The 23,013-nt window shown below is 41.6% G+C and overlaps 1 long non-coding RNA gene across 2 annotated transcripts in view; it reads right to left on the reverse strand.

The window, feature by feature from the left end:
* Positions 1-23,013, reverse strand: part of LOC139749214 (uncharacterized) — a 228,308-nt gene that overhangs the window by 205,028 nt on the left and 267 nt on the right. For both annotated transcript variants that reach the window (XR_011712928.1, XR_011712929.1), the window contains exon 2: positions 189-257. This is a non-coding gene — a long non-coding RNA (uncharacterized lncRNA). The remainder of the gene's footprint in view (positions 1-188; positions 258-23,013) is intronic.

The following is a 23,013-nucleotide window of genomic DNA, read 5'->3' on the forward strand; positions in this document are numbered from 1 at the left end:
CACACTGAGGTACCCACACTGAGGTACTCATACTGAGGCTCTCACACTGAGGTGCTCACACTGAGGTGCTCACACTGAGGTACTCATACTGAGGCTCTCACACTGAGGTGCTCACGCTGAGGTACTCACACTGAGGCTCTCACACTGAGGCTCTCACACTGTATCTTACAGACAAGCAAGGCTCTTACCTTCCACAACGTAGCGGGAGAGACGACACACGAGTCTGCATCTCGTCACAGGAAAGCTACAGACCATGTCTGAAAAAAAGGAGAAAAAACAGAAATGATCAACAGACGGAAGACATCGGGATTAAACAGATGATCAATAGACGGAAGAAACTGGGAATAAACAGAGATGACTAACAGACGGAAGACACTGAGAATAAAGAAAGGACTGAAGGGTGAGTGTATGTGTACTGGAGTATGTGCTTTGTGTGTGTGTGTGTGTGTGTGTGTGTGTGTGTGTGTGTGTGTGTGTGTGTGTGTGTGTGCGCGCGCGCGTTGGTAAGTAGGTGTATGCCAGGGTATGTATCATGCACTGGATTTAAGGTTAACTGCCTGCCACCCATTACGGCAACATTTGCCGACTCCTGTGGTTGCGTAGCATGTGTTGTGAGGGAGCTGAATGAATGATATACAAGTGACGGAAATAGTAAGATATTTTCTTTATCAAGAAGAGTTTGATTTCTTTGCTAACTCATCATTTTATGGAGTTAAACCCAAACCTCTCCGTGACACCAAGAACCTTTTGGTTCTCCCTTTTAGTAATGATTTTACTTTACTTCCCATGTTGCTTAAATCCTTCAATGTAAATGTTGCCTTCAGCAGCTATAATACTATAAAGAATACTGTAATCAGGAACTCACCAGAAAGTTTTGCAGGGATGTGTATATAGAGTACCATGTAAAAATTGTGATATGTCTTATGTTGGGCAGACTGGTAAGGATCTTTCTGTTCGACTTAAGCAACATAAATATAGTATAAGAACAGGACAAGAACCAAATGTCTTGTTTAATCATTTTAGAAATTATGATCATTGTACTGACTGGAGTAATGCCATCTCAGTTATCAACCCTAAAACCTACAGTTGACTTTCTTGCCCACATAATAAATTTTGATACGCATGTTACCAGACATGAACGCACCCGACCTCCGTTCGGGTAGTCATTCGTTCACCAAATGGCGTCCTAGCTACGTCTCTTCATTGTATATCAACTGACTGTTATATTTCTTTCGTGTATCTCCCCTGATGGTGTGATTATTACACGAAAGTGCACTTAGGAACTTATCGTGTTTTATTTACCCGTGGACAAAAGAGGAACACATACATATGTAACAAAAATACATGTTAGATAAAGTGATCTGAAATTCTACATTTTTTTTTTTTTTTTTTTTCAATTTTCCAAAAGAAGGAACAGAGAATTGGGCCAGGTGAGGGTATTCCCTCAAAGGCCCAGTCCTCTGTTTCTTAACGCTATATATATATATATATATATATATATATATATATATATATATATATATATATATATATATAAAGTATAAACCGAACAGGTTTAAACGTCTTGTCTGTTTACCATCTCCCGTATTCTATGTTCATCTCCAGTGGGAAAATATGACCGCCTAATGCTCTTTAAAATAGCTCCTAAGTACCGCGATTTAATTCCGCTCTAGCAGACCTGGGAATGGCACCATCAAATTTGAATGTACTCCCGGTAATCTACATATATTTCGACCCCAGGGGGAGGAAAGCACATACGCTCTCATGTGTGGGGAATAGCCTTCTAGATGTCTTCCAGTCGTGTGCGCACACTTGGGAGACAAGTAAGAGTCGCGAAGCGTTCGATTTACGTTATGTGTGTGTGTGTGTGTGTGTGTGTGTGTGTGTGTGTGTGTGTGTGTGTGTGTGTGTGTGTGTGTGGCGAAAGCTTAAAAGTCAAAGAAACTGAACAAAAAAAAAAAAATCATGGGTAATTTATAAATGCGTCATGTACAATGGCTATATAAACAAAAGTTTAATCGAGAGGAGGTGATAAGTGGAGTTGAATTAGTAAAACTTACTTACAGAGCTTTTGCTTTGGAGAATATAATGATAACGAAGATATCACGTATTATAACCCTTGGGAAGGACACTTGCTCTCACTTATGTAAAAAAAAAAAAAAGAATATAAAAGAAACTACAAAAGGGGGTTGTTATTGTTCACAACCCTCTCGTCCGCCGAGATGTCTGTGGCACCCTGATAGCCCTGACGTCATTACCCCTGCCTATGACGTCAACTCCTAAACTACGACTCAATACCAGGACATGAAACCGAAGGTTCAGGTTTTCCCCACAATGCCACAGTGTCCCGCACACCTCCTCAGTGAGCTTACGTCCACAGCAACGAAGAATTTTAGATAACTGAACGAGTCAACTAGAAGGACGTTACACAATGAAAATATAAAAGAAACACGTAAAAGAAACATTCATAAATGTTTACGAATGTTTATCCTTAAGGAAAATAGACTTTAATTTCTATTTCTTATTGGAATTCTGCAATAATTTTTTTTTTTTCATCAAGCTACAAGAATTAGGTTTTCTATCTATATGAATATCAATACTGTTGTTCCCTTCAATTTATACGATTCCACATTCATCACTCCTAATCTACATCGTAAGGATATTTCGGTAAATATGAAACTTACGAGCTGCACAGAACGAACGTATGGATTTGGAAGAATCGCATATCAGTGGAATCTTTACATGTAAATGAATAATCATAATAGGGAGAGCTATGAAACTGCAGAAAAATGTAAGTTTAATCCCATCATTGTAGAAACTGGACAAAAAATTCACAGGAAATCAAACCCAACCCATAAAACGCCGCAATTAACATTCCCTAGCAGATGATAATTGCCTTATTTTCGATGTTATTTAAAAAAAAAAAATATGCGACTGAAGGGATCGTGTTTACCTTCGGCCTGTGCGCTGTGCGCGTTCGCTTCCACCCAGAGAACGCAACCATTCCCAGCGAACATTCTGCCTCACGCGACGGGGCCCAACAAGAGCAATTAACGTCGGAATATTTCGATAACAGCATCGAAAATTAGGCCACAGATGCAAATCAGGTGTAAAGGTGTTCGCAGGTTCTATTGATTTCCAAACGTTTCCACTCCTCTGTGTGACTTTCCCAGCCACACGTTTTTTTCCAATTTTCATCACCCTCCCATGACAACATCCACACCTATTGGAACACTCACCCACACCCCTTCCACACCGCCCACATCACTCCCACACACCCACAACTATACAGCCAGCACTCCAGGCCTCGCTCACTCTCACACACCCACCACTCTCTATAGCCAACACTCGGGCCCTCACTTACCCAAGTGTGTATAAAGGTCTGACGTAAAGGTTCTCCATATTGGCCCTGTAATTCCCGTCGTCGCCGCTATTGTTTGGTTGGCGCTGCTGCTGCTGCGCTGAGGTGGGAGGGAGGGACGGCCAGGAAGTCTAATGGAATTCTAACTTTCTACTCGGAATATGGCGGCAGCAATTACAACGCGGGATATGGCTCATTCTTGTGAATATGTTGGCTATATCGCCCCCTCTCCCCCACTCCCTGAAGTGGCTCATATCTCGACAAAAAAAAAAAAGAGAAAAACACTTAAATGATAAAAAGAGCATTAAGATTTTTTTTCCCCCACAGGTTTAGAAAACGGAGATAAAAAAAATAAAATCATGTCTCGTTTACTAGGGCAGGAACAGTTTCTGTGAGATGGGAGGAATATGCGGTATAGTGGAAGCCCCACTAGATACTAATTGTGAGTAACACTGATTAATATGACACTCGCTAACCTGAGTACGTACACTGAGCTGACAGCTGAAGCTGTAAAATATGAAGGGACAAATTAATTTGTAAAAAAAAAAAAAAAAAAAATAGTAAACAAAATTACATTTGTTTGCTCGAAACAAAGTATATTTCATGTTTCTGATGTCCAGGAGGAATTTTGACTAAATGATTTAATTTTCCAAAAGTAGGAACAGAGAAGGGGGCCAGGTGAGGATATTCCACCCAAAGGCCCAGTCTTCTGTTCTTAACGCTACCTCGGTAACGCGGGAATGGCGAATAGTATGAAAAGATATATATATATATATATATATATATATATATATATATATATATATATATATATATATATATATATATATATATATAAATACTACCAACGGCGTTACTTCTATCTTTATGAATTTCCACAGCTCTCAGGAAACCAGCCACGTCCACCGGGCAAGACCCGACATTATAAGGTGGAGTGATGTGTGTGTGTGTGTGTGTGTGTGTGTGTGTGTATCTATGCGTCGAGAGCGCTGGGTATGTGAGCAGTAATGAAGTTAAGTGTCCCGTGTGTCCACAATGCTGGTTCACGCACCGTGGGCCATGTAGGGGTGAGAGGAGGAAACATACGACTCTAGTACCTCTTTTTCCCAAATGGGGCGCTGCCTGCAATCCCAAAGGCACCGGTACTGACTGACTGGTGAAGTGACACGATGGGGTATCTCCTCGAAGGGAGACGTTCGCTGACGAGATCGCACTCTCGTCTCTATCACCGGAGGTGACCCCTCTCTCTCTCTCTCTCTCTCTCTCTCTCTCTCTCTCTCTCTCTCTCTCTCTCTCTCTCTCTCTCTCTCTCTCTCTCTCTCTCTCACACACACAAAACCTGCAGCTGAGTCAGACTTCTCTAGATTGCCAAACTTATCTTCAAGATTCTGGAGAGAGCTCAACAATTCCCCGGACTTTACTGTGTACAGGCAAGCATAGGGGCGTAAAGGACCCAATGAATTATATCTTTTAACATAAAACTTGGCTGCCTATTCTGGGAGTGAAACACGCAGTTATAGTAATGGTGGAAATACATATTACCACCACTTTGACCACCACTATCGCTACCACCACCACCACAAACACCAACATCCCTGCCGCCACCACTTTCACCATTACCACTTGACACCACTTTCATCACCTCCAACACTACCACCACTTTCACCACCACCACCTCACAACTCAGTTCACGTCAACATTCACTGTTGTTCCCAAGATTTAGAATTCTGTGGCCCAGCGTCGGGGGGAGAGAAATTCCTGCAGGGTTCTGCTGGCGTAGTGCAAGATGTATGGTGCTGCGGGAGAACTTGCTGAAGAAGAGAAAATCTTATAAAATACTTTAACCGTGGGACGAGGAGGAGAGGAGAGTGGGGCGACCACCACCGAGTTTTAAAATGTTTACTGTTTTACCCTCGAGTTGATAGTCTCCGTAAGACTGAGAATGAACTTTGTCCATATGTTTATATCTACAACTCTCCCGGGCCGAAATTGAATCATTCTTTACTGGAGTGGCCGAAGTAACTTCAGAATTTCATAGTTTATGTCGTTAATATAAACTTTTGTTACCCCCTCCCCTCTCCCTCACTTCCCTTTAACTATCAAGGGGATATTTCATAATGAATTTATATTCCATTAAGGACCAAGAGACCTTCAAGGCCGCGTGTACAGGGTAGCATTAGAATGATCTTCAAGTGAAGAGGTCAAAAGAAGGTTCGGGTGGTGGATATAAACATGACCTTGGACGACGTCGACGACCCTGGCAGTTTATTGGCCCAGCCGTCGACCAATCCCCAAAGAGGGAGAATAAAGGTCAGGGTTGTTTATGACTCTACCACCCTATCCAAGACTCGAACCCGGGTCTGTTCGACTGGCGGGTCGGAACACTAGCCACTGCACTATAGGGGGCCCGCCCCTTTTATGTACGTGTGTGCCACCTCCATACCTCTCGTCCTTATCATGAGATCTGGACGAACTCAGCTACTGCGTTACGCAAGGCCAATTAAGACTAAATCTAACAGAGCCATTATGTTACGTGTACGAGTCTCAATTAACGGAGGGTCATTGACAAACACCAATTAAGGATAAGTCTGTCAGCGGCCTATGTTTATTGGCCCAGCAAGGGAGGTACAAGACGAACCAGACTCAAGCTGTGGTACGACACGGTACAATCGACGGTACACTCAATCATTGACGTTCTCGTGTACCCTGCCATAAGGGAGAGGAGGTGGGGGTACATACCAAACGATCGCTAGGTACAGCTCTGATAACAACGTATCAAGAGATCGTACACGTCGCCTCGAACGAGCTCCGGTGATGGGAGATTTCTCGCGTCGTTATGTTTCCTTGTATGAAGGATGACTTCATTTTAGGGGCACCGACGGTGAGCGAGTTGACCACCAGACGACACGAAGACCGAGGAGGGAAGGGGTAGGTAGGAGGAGGAAGATGGGAGGGGGGGGGGGTGATGGTGGTGGTGGAGGAGGAGGAAGAAATGGGGGGAGGGGATGGTGGAGGAGGAGGAGGAGGCAGAGGGTGTGGGTCGAACTCCACTTCTGACTAAGACGGCGTACTATGTTCTTGACACCGTTACACCTCCTGGACACTCTCTCTCTCTCTCTCTCTCTCTCTCTCTCTCTCTCTCTCTCTCTATCTATCTATCTATCTTTCTATCTACCTCTCCCAGGCACTGTCCTTTGTCCCAGGCATTTTGCTCTCCGTCCCAAGCACTCCTCTCTCTTTGTGTTAAGGTAAGGCTACTGTTCTCTGTCCCTTAGAATAGTTCTCCCGTCTTTGAATACCGTGTCTCTCTCTGTCTGTCTGTCTCTTCTCTGTGTCTGTCGTCCGTTCACTTGGCTCCCTCTCTGCATCGGGAATCTCTACCCCCCACTCACCCCCACCCACCACCCACCCCACCCCATTCTACCGTGCTGGTGCTGTCCACAGACATTTCTCTAGCCATCCACCTGACAAAAAAAAAAAAAGAAAAACCAATATCGCCTTTGCATCAAAGCTGCTGCATCGTCTTTGCCTTGAAGTTATAGAACAACTCGAGAAAAAAAAAAGTTTAGAATAAAAAAAAAAGGAAAAAAACTGCTTACGAAATATTGCTGGATTTCGTAGGTTATCCGTATGGAATCAAATCATTTTTTTCGTTTTTGTTGAGATTTCATTTTTTGCACACTGAAATATACGAGAGGTTTAGGATATTCGGCTTATCGTACTATCAAATCGTACAATGCTTCCGAGGGAACTTGAAACGTAATACTGAAACATTTCTTCCACCCTGTGAGAGTGAAAATCAAATCGGATTACGAGACACGGGCGATTATCAGTGCTCAAACACACACCTGGCAGCGATAGGCGTGACGAAGAGCGGCGAGGGTTTTGTAGCAGATGAGCGAGTGTGTCAGCTATCATGACTACTGCGCTTGACGACTGCCTTGTGATGGATTATATACATCAAATCACAAAAATGAATAAACTCTGTTATAAGAGAAAAATTCGATTAAAATCAGAAATATGTAAAGACAGAATTCCTGTCAAACAAAGGAACCTAATAAAGGCATTTTCTAGTGCACAAATTGCTACCCTGTAAACACACACACACACACACACACACATATAAATATATATATATATATATATATATATATATATATATATATATATATATATATATATATATACACAAACATGAATGTAAACCCAACGTCAACTTCTATGAAAAACAAAGTGTAAATACAAATACATACATCTTGTAAACTAAGACATCCCGTAAAAATCACACTATTGATACACAAAGGTTCTTAGTAAACAGTTCTTTTTTATTAAAAAAAAAAAAGAAAATTCCAGACCATTTTGGAAATTGTTACGGAACAGTCCAGGAAATCTTGCTGTTCCTGATTCATTATTCCAGTTTTCCAGGAATTCTAAAAAAAAAAATCTTTTTTTCTACATTCATTTCCAGCGTTTTGAGCAGAGAAAGTCTCAGTTTCTAAGAATCCTCATTACATCCCATTTCTTGAACCAGAGTTCTGAGAAACATATATATATTTTTTCCCCCACGTGATTCCTCGATTATAATCCCTTTTTCTCTATCGGAAATTAATGACTTGAATCCTTCCAAGTCGAAGCTGGGTTGTCCAAGTGAAATACGTCAATAGCGATTTGAAAATACAGATTAATCTCCATCACAAAAAAAAAAAGAAGAAAACATGACACGTTTTTTAAGTAATTTCCTTTTAGCGAAAGCTCTATATAACAGATATATAATAACGCTTTGTGTGTACTATGACCTCGAGGCTTGCACGAAACTTTACATCACACGGAATTTAAAAAAAAAAAAAAAGAGTTGAGTGATTGAAGATTTCGTATGATTCCTGGAGTCAATATTATCTTTTTTTTCTCTCTCTCTCTTCTATTACCCTAGCCCCTGCTCCCCCCCCCCCCCCAGCATCGTCTTGATTACCGCATTCCCAAAGGCACTTCAAGAGTCCCCTCCCACAGTCCTCTCCTCCCTAAATCCGTCCCTCACGTCCACGCTTCCATGCTCCCTTGAACAAACCCATCCCAAAATCTTCCATTTTCCAAAGTCCGTTCCTCCAGTCGATGCTCCCAATGACACTCCAATAAACCCCTCCCAAAGTCCTCCACTCCCTAAATCCCCAACCTTCTGTCAACGCTCCTAATCACCCTCCAACAACAAACCCCTCCCCAAAAGCCCTCAACTCCCTAAATCCCTTCCTTCTGTCAACGGTCCCAATCACCCTTCAACAACAAACCCCTCCTCTCCTTTCCCTAACAACATCATTCATATCCCCCTTCATCTGGCATGTCTACCGCCAGCCAGCAGCACCATCATTCACATCTCCCTTCATCTGTCATGTCTATGTGATTCATTCAGCGGCCAAAGAGGGTCGCCAAACACACCATCATCATTTCGGTAACCATTATCTTTTCTTTTTTTCTTTAAAGTCGACTGAAGCGAAGAGTTTCCGCATCAGTCTAATGTACTTTTGAAAGTCATGAGTCCCCACTTCGTAATGTCGCGCTGATACTACCCGTGTTCCTCGGAAGACGACAAGAACAAGAAGAGGTAGCAGTACCTAATGGTATTCTTATACTTTCTAAACTAGTTTTAACTCTTCTTTCTTTTTTTCGATGTCTACTACGTTCCCCAACGATCTTTCATTCTATTCGTTGAATCCTTCGCTTTCCATAATGGTTTCTGTCTCAGTAAGATATCTCTCCCTTTTTTTTTCTGTATATTTGATAAAAATACATGATCTCCCATAATGAGAGAGAGAGAGAGAGAGAGAGAGAGAGAGAGAGAGAGAGAGAGAGAGAGAGAGAGAGAGAGAGAGAGAGAGAGAGTTTTAATGGGATCTGAAACCTATAATCATCAGTCTTCCAAAAGTTACTTCTAAATCTAATTTCAAGTTTTTTTCCTTCGTCCCAACTCCCCCTCTCTCCCCCCCATATATATAACTTCCTCCGTCCTATCTTGGCGGGTTTCCAAGCCTAAGGAACATGGCTGGCTGATCACACTCATCCCCATCGAGCCAACACCTGGGTCACCAGCTGATGAACAAGGGACGACGAGAGGAAAATGGTCGGATGGTTGGTCGTTGGGGGCCTTAACGCCTCATCAACGACCAGGGATCCTTCCTTATGGTCGGTCAATGTCAAGTACGTCAAGAATTATAGTTAACTCTAAAACAACATATAATCTCACAGAAAATATATATATATTTATATATATATATATATATATATATATATATATATATATATATATATATATATATATATATATATATATATATATATATATTCCTATGAGTCCACGGGGAAAATAAAACACGATAAGTTCCCAAGTGCACTTTCGTGTAATAATCACATCATCAGGGGAGACACAAGAGAGAAATATAACAGTCAGTTGATATACATCGAAGAGACGAAGCTAAGAGTAATGCTGCGTCACAAAACTAGGATATGGAAAACGCAATGAGTACATAAAAACACTTGGAAAAAAAAGCATATAGCGCATAAAAGTAAGGGAAAACACTAAAGGCAAAACAATTAATCTTGGTGCTATGCCTTACTTTTATGTGTTATGTGCTTTTTTTTCAGAGTGTTTTTTATATTTTGTTTGCACTTTCCATATCATAACCTAGTTTTGCGACGTATTTTCTTTTTTCTCCTGATGATGCCTGTGTGTGGGCGAAAGCTTGAATGTAATAAATGATGGATTAAGGACAACTGGATGTTTGAGCACCCGCCTAATGGTAGAATAATACTGAGAAAAATTACGGTACATAACAACAAAGTTTGATAACTCAAAACATGCTGTCGTATTCAATTCTATGTGCATTAGAGAAAAACCTGCTCACACCGTAAATATATATATATATATCTTTCTTTTAAACTATTTGCCAATTTCCGCGTTAGCGAGGTAGCGTTAAGAACAGAGGACTGGGCCTTTTTTGGAATATGCTCACCTGGCCCCCTCTGTTCCTTCTTTTGGAAAATTAAAAAAAAAAAAACGAGAGGGGAGGATTTCCAGCCCCCCGCTCCCTCCCCTTTTAGTCGCCTTCTACGACACGCAGGGAATACGTGGGAAGTATTCTTTCTCCCCTATCCCCAGGGATAATATATATATATATATATATATATATATATATATATATATATATATATATATATGACACAGAGATATGTATGGATGATTCTTTTTCCCTTGTTATTATCATAATAATAATAATAATAATAATAATGATAATAATAATAATACGTAATCGATAATAACTGATAATAGGGCAGGGAGAATCATTATCATAACCATTATCATTCCTTGTGATAATCCTGTTCATTTATGGTCATATGGCGTACACGACTATACCATACCATCAGCCACAGATATTATAGAACATCTTGGACCATAATGACCTTTAATGATGATAAGTTCCCCCAAACATCTCTTGACCTGGCGCGAGGTCAAGACACACTCGTATTGGTCAAGATGATAACTGACCAGTTCACCCGGAAAGCTTCCACGACCACAACATAACGAGTCAGTCATTGTGTCTTGCTGGCTGAGTTAGCTAGCGAGAGGATGATAGTGCCATCCCTCGTGGCTCATCACATGATCGACTCTCCCGTGTCGTGCACTAGGTATTTTTGGCCTTAAGTGTGTCAGCGTTCCTCTAATACAATCGTCACCTTGATTCTCTTCCTCAAAAGCCACAAGTCAAAGGCCACTGTAGTAAAAGTGAATCATGGAAGTGATTAAAGAGACACATTCCTTATAATGGGTCTTTATGAGGACCCATGGCTTGTATACGACTCCATCTGTCCTCTACGCTATATACCTATATCAAAAGTCTTCCCCAAATATATAATGCTCCCTCGAGGTCACGAATCCTCTTGCGAGGTCATCATTAATCGAAGTCGTGGTCCAACTCTCTCTCTCTCAGAGTGAATGTTAGGTCTGTTAAGAAGCCAAGAGGCCTGTAATTAATATCCAAGGGCAGTGTTGGTCATAGTCCGCCATACAACCTAATTGTTGCTGACGTAAAGGCCTGACCTCAAGTCGTCTGCCGATTTCTTTTTTTTTTTTTTTTGACCCCGAAATAGTATCTATTGACCTTGACCTCACCCGGTCTCCAGTCACCTCAGCAACTACAGTCGCATTAGCCTTGGTTACTTTAAAACTCCAAGTTACCTCAGCCCTACAGTTACCACAGCCCTACAGTTACCTCAGCCCCTACAGTTACCTCAGCCCTACAGTTACCTCAGCCCTTACAGTTACCTCAGCCCCTACAGTTCCCTCAGTCCCTACAGTTACCTCAGCCCCTACAGTTACCTCAGCCCCTACAGTTACCTCATCCCCTACAGTTACCACAGCCCTACAGTTACCTCAGCCCCTACAGTTACCTCAGCCCTACAGTTACCTCAGCCCTACAGTTCCCTCAGCCCTATAGTTACCTCAGTCCCTACAGTTCCCTCAGCCCTACAGTTCCCTCAGCCCCTACAGTTACCTCAGCCCTTACAGTTACCTCAGCCCTACAGTTACCACAGCCCCTACAGTTACCACAGCCCCTACAGTTACCTCAGCCCTACAGTTACCTCAGCCCTACAGTTACCTCAGCTCCTACGGTTCCCTAGGCCCCTACAGTTACCTCAGCCCTACAGTTCCCTCAGTCCCTACAGTTCCCTTAATCTTCCAGTTAACTCCCATTCTCTTTAAGTAATCCAGTCGGTCTTTGAATGCTACCGTTTACTTACCCCCAATTCAACCAGTTCTCCTGTTAAAGTCACCCAGACGTCAGTGTACCACCCTACCTAGTAATTTAGTGAGCCTCCCTGTCAAACAACCTGTTCATACAGTCTACCTAATCCTATAGTGAACTAACTCATAAGTCACATAGATATTCTCTGAGCCAAGGGTTTCTTCTAAGAGCTCATATGTTCCCCTGCGTCAAGTAAAACACTAGAACAATGAAACAAAGCAACGAAAAATAGTTTTCAATACCTCTTATACGCGTTTTGAATAGTGGTTTTTCTTACCTTAGGCAAGAAACATTTTCAACCGGTTTTTCTGGAACGAAAAAAAAATAAGCACTTGCGTTACTTCTTTCGTAAAATGAATTGAGCATTTGAATCATTTCAAAAAATCTACGAATTCTAAAGTTTGCGCGGGGGGGGGGGGGGGGGGGGAGAGTTAGTCTCATAAATATACATGGAAAAAAAATGTTTGTGACTCTTTTTCTGCGAGGAAACTGTCAGAGGCAAATTTATTCTTAATCTCTCCTTGTCAGCAGAAGTTTGAAATAAAAATTTGTCGAGTTCTTCCAAAGGAGAGATTATGTCATTTATCTATAAACACCACCTACAGAGGAAGTTGGGTCAGTGGAACAGCTGGCTGTTCTCATGCATGCTACACACCTCCACCAGGAACATGTCTTCTTGCCTTTTTTTTGTTTGTTGTTTTGGCGTTGAATTATATTTTCAGTTTCAACCTGACCTCGACGAAATGACCCTTCAACACCTTTACACATGACCTGACTCCGAAGGGTAAGGTCAAAAAAGAACAGGGGCTATCATTACCCAAAGGTCAAATCTTCGTTCTTAAGGGTTCATACCGTCAGGGGTCAAGTTGAACTGAAATACCATTATTTACTACGCTTTGTGCACTATGCCCAGCATGTTCCAATACACTAAGTTAATCACATTATGCGTTTGTACGTTCCATGTTATATCCCGGAATAGAGTATGCACATACCTTGGGGAACATATACGTATATATTCTCTTGTGAGCTGTGCATCGCTCTATCACGCTTGCCTTTGTGTCCCGGATTATATGATCACCTATATGACTCCTTTACATCACCAGTGCTCCACCCGAGACTTGAAGAAGAGAGTCACTGGTGAAGGACATACAAGGGATGAAATCAGGGGGGAATGGCAGATAGCAAATAGACCATACAGTCCCTTCGAGGCAACAAGAGACGCCAAAATAGAATCACGGAGCTTAGTGGGGGGGATGCACACACTACTATACTTATCTACGACGGTTAAATGGCTGATGTAGTATGTACATACAATATCCCTGTAAGATATTCCTGGGCTTTTATTATCAAATCCTAAAAGAACGAAGACTAATCCTTTTTTTTTGTCTCTCTGACGTAGATGTGGACCGCCGCCACCCTAAAAAAAAAAAAAAAAGACTAGAAAAATGCCTGAAACAGAGACGCGATGGATGCAAATTGAAGTAACTTGTGCAACCCTGTCATAGTAACTCGATCGTGAAATGAAATCCCCCACCCAGCGGTTTGGACGACAGAATTCCTCCATGTTTCGCTAAAGACAGACGGTATGGTATAAAAATTATATAAAAATATATATATATATATATATATATATATATATATATATATATATATATATATATATATCTTTCTTTTTCTTTCATACTATCTGCCATTTCCCGCGTTAGCGAGGTAGCGTTAAGAACAGAGGACTGGGCTTTTGAGGGAATATCCTCACCTGGCCCCCTCACATATATCCTCTTGATCAATCTTTCCTCACTCATCCTCTCCGTGTGACCAAGCCATTTCAAAACACCCTCTTCTGCTCACTCAACCACACACTTTTTATTTCCACACATCTCTCTTACCCTTACATTACTTACTCGATCAAACACCTCACACCGTATATTGTCCTCAAACATCTCATTTCCAGCACATCCACCCTCCTGCCCACGCCTCGCAACCATACAACATTGTTGGAACCACTATTCCTTCAAACATACCCATTTTTGCTTTCCGAGATAATGTTCTCGACTTCCAAACATTCTTCAAGGCTCCCAGAATTTTCGCCCCATCCCCCACCCCATGATTCACTTCCGCTTCCATGGTTACATATATATATATATATATATATATATATATTTTTTTTTTTTTTTTTTTTATACTTTGTCGCTGTCTCCCGCGTTTGCGAGGTAGCGCAAGGAAACAGACGAAAGAAATGGCCCAACCCCCCCCCCCCCCCCATACACATGTACATACACACGTCCACACACGCAAATATACATACCTACACAGCTTTCCATGGTTTACCCCAGACGCTTCACATGCCTTGATTCAATCCACTGACAGCACGTCAACCCCTGTATACCACATGACTCCAATTCACTCTATTTCTTGCCCTCCTTTCACCCTCCTGCATGTTCAGGCCCCGATCACACAAAATCTTTTTCACTCCATCCTTCCACCTCCAATTTGGTCTCCCTCTTCTCCTCGTTCCCTCCACCTCCGACACATATATCCTCTTGGTCAATCTCTCCTCACTCATTCTCTCCATGTGCCCAAACCACCTCAAAACACCCTCTTCTGCTCTCTCAACCACGCTCTTTTTATTTCCACACATCTCTCTTACCCTTACGTTACTTACTCGATCAAACCACCTCACACCACACATTGTCCTCAAACATCTCATTTCCAGCACATCCATCCTCCTGCACACATCTCTATCCATAGCCCACGCCTCGCAACCATACAACATTGTTGGAACCACCATTCCCTCAAACATACCCATTTTTGCTTTCCGAGATAATGTTCTCGACTTCCACACATTTTTCAAGGCTCCCAAAATTTTCGCCCCCTCCCCCACCCTATGATCCACTTCCGCTTCCATGGTTCCATCCGCTGACAGATCCACTCCCAGATATCTAAAACACTTCACTTCATATATATATATATATATATATATATATATATATATATATATATATATATATATATATATATATGCAGAAACAGTGTGAAAAAAGAAACACGAGAATCCTGAGCACTTTCGTGTATTACCACATCTTTTGAACCTGTAATGTATATTTGGTTCTCTCTGTGGATAATCCTGTGAAGATATGGCAAGATAGGAAGGCGCTTAGGATTCTCGTGTTTCCCTTTCCTAGTGGATTTTCTGCATTTATAAAGTCACGTGTTTGTTGTAATCTACACACACACACACACACACACACACACACACACACACACACACACACACACAGGTATTTCTTTATCTTCTTATCCAAGAAAAATGACCTTCACAATGCGGTTGTTGTCACTTATTTGCTCTATATAACGTAACCAACACATTACTAGCCGCCGTAACGCATTCACGTGTTATCTACGTTACAACGAAACATATGTTCAACACGTAAAGGAAAAGAGACATTTTATCTTACGTTATTTTTCTTTTCTTTTCGGGGATAGTCCTCCATTATGAGCAGTGTGGTCGTAGTGAAGGTAATATAAGCATGGGTTTCCACATGAACCATGAGGAGGGAGAACTGGGTCGTCGTGATCCTACAAATTTGTCGCTGGACTCGGGATGCGTTTTATCGTTTTTTCATTTCCCTCCAGAAAGAGACACTAAAAGACCTTTTTTCCATAACCCGGTGAGCAGGAAGACCTGTCTGCCGTCATCAACGGCTGGGAATGGAAGGCGGTAACTGCTGGAAACTGTGAATATCCCGGGATTAGGTCGATATTCTGGTAGATCCGCACACAGAGAGAGATAACGAGAGGAAGGAATATTTGGCCATGCCTTGCGCGCCAGTGTGGGGGAATGGACTTCCTCTACTCTGCAGATGTGTGGTGTGTCTTAAGTATTCTCCCACGTTGCTATGGCGTAGTTATCGGTCGATATGCTGACATTTTCCACAATGCGGTAAGATCTGGGCGACTCTAGATACACTTGTGACTGTCTTCCTCAACAGCTGACGAGAGGAAAGATTGTGGGAGGTGAGAAATTAGAGAGGAGGGGGATGAGGGTGGGTGGATTTTTGTCAAAGGAATCTGGGGAATATTGACTGGGGTCGGGGGAATAATAGGAGTTTTAGGGGTTGACGAATTTCGGAGTGGTTCGTCGCAGGGTTCTTGAGGAGTTTAGAAACAGAATACGAAAAAAAATTGATGATGACAGAACTTTAAGCTCAAGCCTACCTCAAAACATCTCATCAATCAATCACCAAGTTCAATCCAACCACGTCTGTTTGATCTCCCGACGTAAGGCTGTAGATCTCATTCATCTATGAAGTATAATCAAACATTTATACTTGAATAACATCCCACGTCTTCCCTGCGTGTCGTAAAAGGCGACTGAAAGGGGAGGGAGAAGGGGGGCTGGAAATCCTAACCCCTCCTTTTTTTTTTTTTATTTTCCAAAAGAAGGAACAGAGGAAGGGGCCAAGTGTGGATATTTCCTCCGAGACTCAGTCCTCTGTTCTTAACGCTACCTCGATGACGCGGGAAATGACGAATATGTATGAAAAGCGTATAAAAAAATGAGAATCAAACACTAAAAAAAAATTGTCATATTCTTTCATTTACCGAATATAAACTTCCTTACACTCAAATCTCTAATGACGTGTATATCATGATGACAATCCAACCCCGACAGTGATGGGACTAACATCATAACACATTACCAGAAAAAAAAAAAAATTAGATTATCGAACAATCAAAAAGAAAAAAAAATGCTTCTTAGAACTCTGGGAACAGAAATGGCTTGTGATGAGTATTCTCAGAAACTGAAGCTCCTCTTTTCAAACTTGAAGCGAATATAAAAAAAATGAATCTTTTTTCCCAGAATTCCTGGAAACTGGAAAATAAGGAATCAAGGTGTTGTAAAATCTTATCGATTCTGAGTAACCATTTGCAGACTGATTCGTGTGAGCATAATGCTAGTGTCTGGTTTACAGGAAGTCTTAGATCTAAATAAGTGTAAATTTATGTTTACACATTGTCTATATCTGCAAGACGTAAGTACAGGCTCACTGCTTCATCCAAGACGTCTAAATACAGTATATATTTGTACCCATCCAACACCACGGCGACTACAGAACCATCATGCATACTTATCTTTGCCCCCCTCAAGAGGCAATGACCTCTCCTTCCACACACACACACACACATTCTTCACTGCTCCCAGGACCTCAACACCCTCACTCACTCTTTAGTCTACTTCATGGATCCATCTACTAGTCATGTCCACTCTTCGGTATACTAGGAAAAAAAAATCCACTTTCTCCTTATTCTCTCTAGTCAAACTCACACTCAAGCCAACCTCTCTCTCTCTCTCTCTCTCTCTCTCTCTCTCTCTCTCTCTCTCTCTCTCTCTCTCTCTCTCTCCTCGCCTAAACCTTGTATATATATAATCTTGCATATGTTCACATCTAAACTCTCAACTTTCTCCTTTCACACACTCGCCCATGCTCGCACACCAGCTTCTACAATTTCTCACTCGAGAGTGCCATTGCCGCCTTATCATCAGATAACATACTAATGAATTCCAAAAATGAAAAACAATGAAGTGTAACCAATAATGTAGCCGCACGGCCAAATGACAGAGACGAATAGGTAAGGTTAAATACACTGCTCCAGAAGACCCAGTTATATTCTTCCAGAAGACCCAGTTAGATTATTCCAGAAGATCCAGTTAGATTATTCCAGAAGACCCAGTTAGATTCTTCCAGAAGACCCAGTTAGATTCTTCCAGAAGACCCAGTTAGATTCTTCCAGAAGACCCGGTTAGATTCATCCAGAAGACCCAGTTAGATTCTTCTAGAAGACCCGGTTAGATTCTTCCAGAAGACCCGGTTAGATTCTTCCAGAAGACCCGGTTAGATTCTTCCAGAAGACCCAGTTAGATTCATCCAGAAGACCCGGTTAGATTCTTCAAGAAGACCCAGTTAGACAACTCTGGTCCTCAAAGAAGAGGGTAGTTCCTACCTAGTATATGGGTCCACGGACACCAGCGGGTCTCCAGGTTCCGGCGGCTAATACATAAAAGCAATTGTGTTCCAGGACTGTTCGCTAGAGAGACGGGCTCTACGAGAGGAAGAATTCTGGACGGGTCTTGGGAAGCGTTGACTGAAGGGGGACAAGTTTTAGGCGCTGAAGAATAACGGAGGAGATTCGCTGGAGGGCTCTCGGGGATCCAGTGATCCAGGGAAGGTTATGGGAATATGGAAGGGAAAGTTGACAAAGCCTCGGGTTTAAAGCGCTCTCCAGCGAATCCCACATGAATATTAGAATCCGTACGGTACATATATATATCGAACATATGGTGTTATCTTATCACGATCTATGAAGTAAGTCTAAATTACTTTACTGCTGACTTAAAATACCAACGTTTTTATCAGCTTCCAGTAATAATAATAATAATAATAAAAAAAATAGCATGATTTGTTCTTACCCTGGAAGAACAGATGTATAACCAGAGTTCGAACTATTTATTCTAGAAAGTTGCTTAGGCCTCTGCAGCATAAACAAAAATATTACATTTCGGCCCGGGAGAGTTGTAGACATATGGACAAAGTTCATTCTCAGTCTTACGGAGACTATCAACTCGAGGATAAAACTGTACACATTTTTAAAACTCGGTGGTGGTCGCCCCCACTCTCCTCTCCTCCTCGTCCCACGGTAAAAGTATTTTATAAGATTTTCTTTTCTTCAGCAAGTTCTCCAGCCCCATACATCTTGCACTACGCCAGCAGAACCCTGCAGGAATTTCTCTCCTCACGCTGGGCCACAGAATTTTAAATCTTGGGAGCAACTGTGAATGTTGACGTGAACTGAGTTGTGAGGTGGTGGTGGTGAAAGTGGTGGTAGTGTTGGTGGTGATGAAAGTGGTGTCAAGTGGTGGTGGTGGTTAGTAACAGTGGTGTAGGCGAGGGCGACCCCTGGTTCCCCGAACGAGGTGGGAGAATGTGAAAATATTTTTTTGCGGATGAAGTGCATGATGGACCAACTGCGTTAAAGAATTATACCTTGATGCCTTGTTAATATCATTTTTTTTTTATGCCATCCCTTGAAGAATGAGCCATGACAATGATGCTCTTGACGAAGTACAATCATTGAAGTATAAGGGTGAAATATATAATGAAAGGGAGTGTATATCTCAACACAACACATACACATAAACACACTTTTTGAACTTCTGAATGCTGTGTGCGCGAGTGTAAATGCGTGTGTAAAAAACAGCGGGTCTGGCATAGGCTGATATATGCGTGTGTACACACACACACACACACACACACACACACACACGGACAAAAATTAAACTCACTCATACTAAGCAATCGGGAAGTCGTGTGAAAGAAGGTATACAGTGCCAGGCGAAGTTTTGTACAGAAACTCCCAAGGAATGGATGTCTCAAGTGCATTCTTATGGTCCAATCTTGAAGCATATTGATGAAGTTACTAAAACGCATTACGAAAGAGGAACTCAAAAGAGAAAGTGGGTAATCAATCACCTTCTGAGTCGGCGGTATGAGACTGCACATTACTTGTCCCGTATATCTGACTGTGTGTTGGTAGAGGGAATATGTTATTTCAGGTGTCTTGTGCTTTCTTATTAACACCGTTGAGCAGGAAGGTGCAATCCCGAAGCACGATGGTACGACCCCTGAGCACGAAGGTACGACCCTAGAGAACGCAAGCACGACCATAGAGAACGTAAGTACGACCCTAGAGAACGTAAGCATGACCCCGGAGCACGAAGGTACGACCCTAGAGAACGCAAGTACGACCCTAGGGAACGTAAGTACGACCCTGGAGCACGAAGAAACAACGCTAAACCATGCCCGTACTATCGTCAACAAGGCACTCTTTTAAGTACGTATACACAGTCATATCTACGGGGTATCTGCAGCACGATATCAATTAGTCCAAAATCTAATCTACAAGTCAAAAACATAAAACAAGTTTGATTTTTGTTTTTTCAAAAACAGTTTTACGTATTTCGTTGTCCTGCTGACATTCGACTTTGTTTTGAAAGGCAGTTCCGACATTCACCCTAACTTAACAAGTGTTCAGGGATGAATAAGAGTTAGGAAGAGCATCTAACGAACCTTTCTCACTACTAAATCTCTCACCCAGAGCATACAGACCCGTCAATGACGGCGTGTACGATTCAAATCCATTTTGATCACCTGAATAAGGCATTTCAAATCATTTCGATTGGTGGTTGCAAAAATAAATAGATAAATAAATAAATAAAGCTGCCGGCCTTATTAACCCTAGCAGTATAAAACCGAATAAGCCACCTGACCACCAACCAAATGCTCCTACTCAGTAATGGAGACGGGGGAAAAATACCTTTTACCTCCGTTTTCTAAAACCTGAGGTGAAGTCGTAATGCTCATCTGATTATCATATTAATATCTTTCACTTTTATTTTCGTAAGATAAAAATCTCTTCAAGGGACGAAGTAGCCAACATATTCCCAAGAATAAGCCATATTCAGAGTTGTAACTGCCACCGCCATATTTATATTGGAAAGTTAAAATTCCATTAGGCTACGTGGCCGTCCTGTATGCACCTCACCAGCGCCACCAAAACAATAGCGGCGAGGACGGGAAACACGGGGGCCAATACAGAGAGAACCGGTACAGCTAAGAACTATAGACGTATATAAGTGAAGTTTGAAGTGTGAGCTGTAAGTAACTACGGTAAGTAAAGTAATTTTCGTTTCAGAAATGCTACGAGTTTGATATACTATATCTAAAGTGATCAAAAGATCTTAGTGGGTTACCAGTTGAGACTCGATCAAATCATACAGACGAATGTGAATATGATCCAGGCATAAATGGTAAACATAATGCTTTTGGACTGCCGATTGTTTCACTGGGAATATATATATATATATATATATATATATATATATATATATATATATATATATATATATATATATATATATGGCTATAATAAAAAGAAAGGTTTAGCATCATTTTCAAAAGGGGGTATATTTGTTGGCCTTTAAAAGGCCACCCAGCTCTGGTATCCTCTGATCCTGCCTTAAGACATTTAAGATATTTTCATTATAATATGTAGGCAACTAGGCTGCCTATATTGTTCGAGTACAGTGAACCAATATCCTAGCACACGAAAAAGTTGCACAGTCAACTAATATCCTAACACAAGACGTAGTTGCCAGTAATTACCAACAGCGCCTTGTAACACTTAATCTTTATAAAGAATCGAGTAAATGTCATTTGTACTTCATCCCCCCACCACGATCATTATGGTTTGAATTATCAGTAGTCAGAAACGCAGGAAATAGAAAGTGCATTTCTCTCTCCAATTAAAACTTTAATACGACTTTCCTCCGAATTAAACTTTCGTCTGTTGCTTCACTTTGCAAAATGCAATTCTGCCCCGAATTACATTTGGAGCATCTTTAATCTTACATGGAATTCTGGGGTGGCTTCACTTTTAATTCTTCAGACCAAACTTTACAAGTTTCACTTAACTCTTCTAAAATTATACCGAAGAACTTAGTCATGACACACTGGTGTCAGCGATTCTATATTTTCTAAGGTAATTTCCACATATCAGAAAATACTTTCCTCCCCCTTGGTAGAAATATATGTAGATTACCAAGTGTACATTCCAACTTGATGGTACCATTCGGAGGTCTTTGAGAGCGGAATCAAGTCGCGGTGCTCAGGAGCTATTTAAAGACCATTAAAGGTCATCCATTCTCACTGGAGGTCATCACAGAATACTAGAGAGGGTGAAATTAAAGGAGAAACACACACACACACACACACACACACACACACACACACATTTGCGTTTGCTCATGCTTTCCTTCAGTGTGGCGTAGCTGCTTTGTTTGTCTCGGATATGGGACGAGTCACGAAGCAGGTAGGGCACGAGGAAGTGTTTACTGAGGATACCATGAGGTTATTCTTCATGTTCAAATCTAGTACCAGTCGTTGTGTGTGTGTGCGTGTGTGTGTGTGTGTGTGTGTGTGTGTGTGTGTGTGTTACCAGACTCCCACCAAATCCAGATTGCACAGGGAGTAAAAATTCACCCTTTGGCGGGGACGTATCACTGAGAGCACAGCCTCATCAAAGAAATACATTTCCCTGCTACTGGAAGTAGCGTAGTCGTGGGTTGTAGGTACCTTCAGAAAGGCCCTGGGTAACACCAGGTCTCTCATGAAAATCAGTCACAGGATAGCTATAAATCATTATCATATATATATATATATATATATATATATATATCACTTGAGGCACAGTCAAGTGATACGTGGGTAGCCCTCCAAGCTGTTTGACTCTGGGGGATTGTAGGGTGCAGTTATGTGATATTTAATGTATAAGACGCTGTGAATGAAGTATATTGCTCACATGAAGCTCCCTCTCTTTATATATATATATATATATATATATATATATATATATATATATATATATATATATATATATATAGTGCATATGAACGCGCACTTCCAACAGCCAGGATCGAACCTGGGACCCCCTGGCGTGGCAGGTAGAAACGATAATGGTAGACTATTGGGCGATCACAGCCTAGTCGCAACGCTCCCGCCTGCCATGCTGAGGTCCAGGGTTCGATTATGGCTGTTGGAACTTATATATATCCAAGCCTGACCCAGGTACCCAATTCATCGACCTAGCCCTACAGAAAGCTGAGCATTTGGGGTTAAATTTATGTGGATTTACTGCAGCAATCAAGATTCACACTAACTTCATTGGCTACACTAGGATTCACCACTGTCTTCCCTACTTAAAAGGTTTAAAAACGTAATTCACTCCTGCCTTACTTACTTGCTG

The sequence above is a fragment of the Panulirus ornatus genome, chromosome 6 (genome assembly GCF_036320965.1).
Source record: "Panulirus ornatus isolate Po-2019 chromosome 6, ASM3632096v1, whole genome shotgun sequence".
Taxonomy (NCBI): domain Eukaryota; kingdom Metazoa; phylum Arthropoda; class Malacostraca; order Decapoda; family Palinuridae; genus Panulirus; species Panulirus ornatus.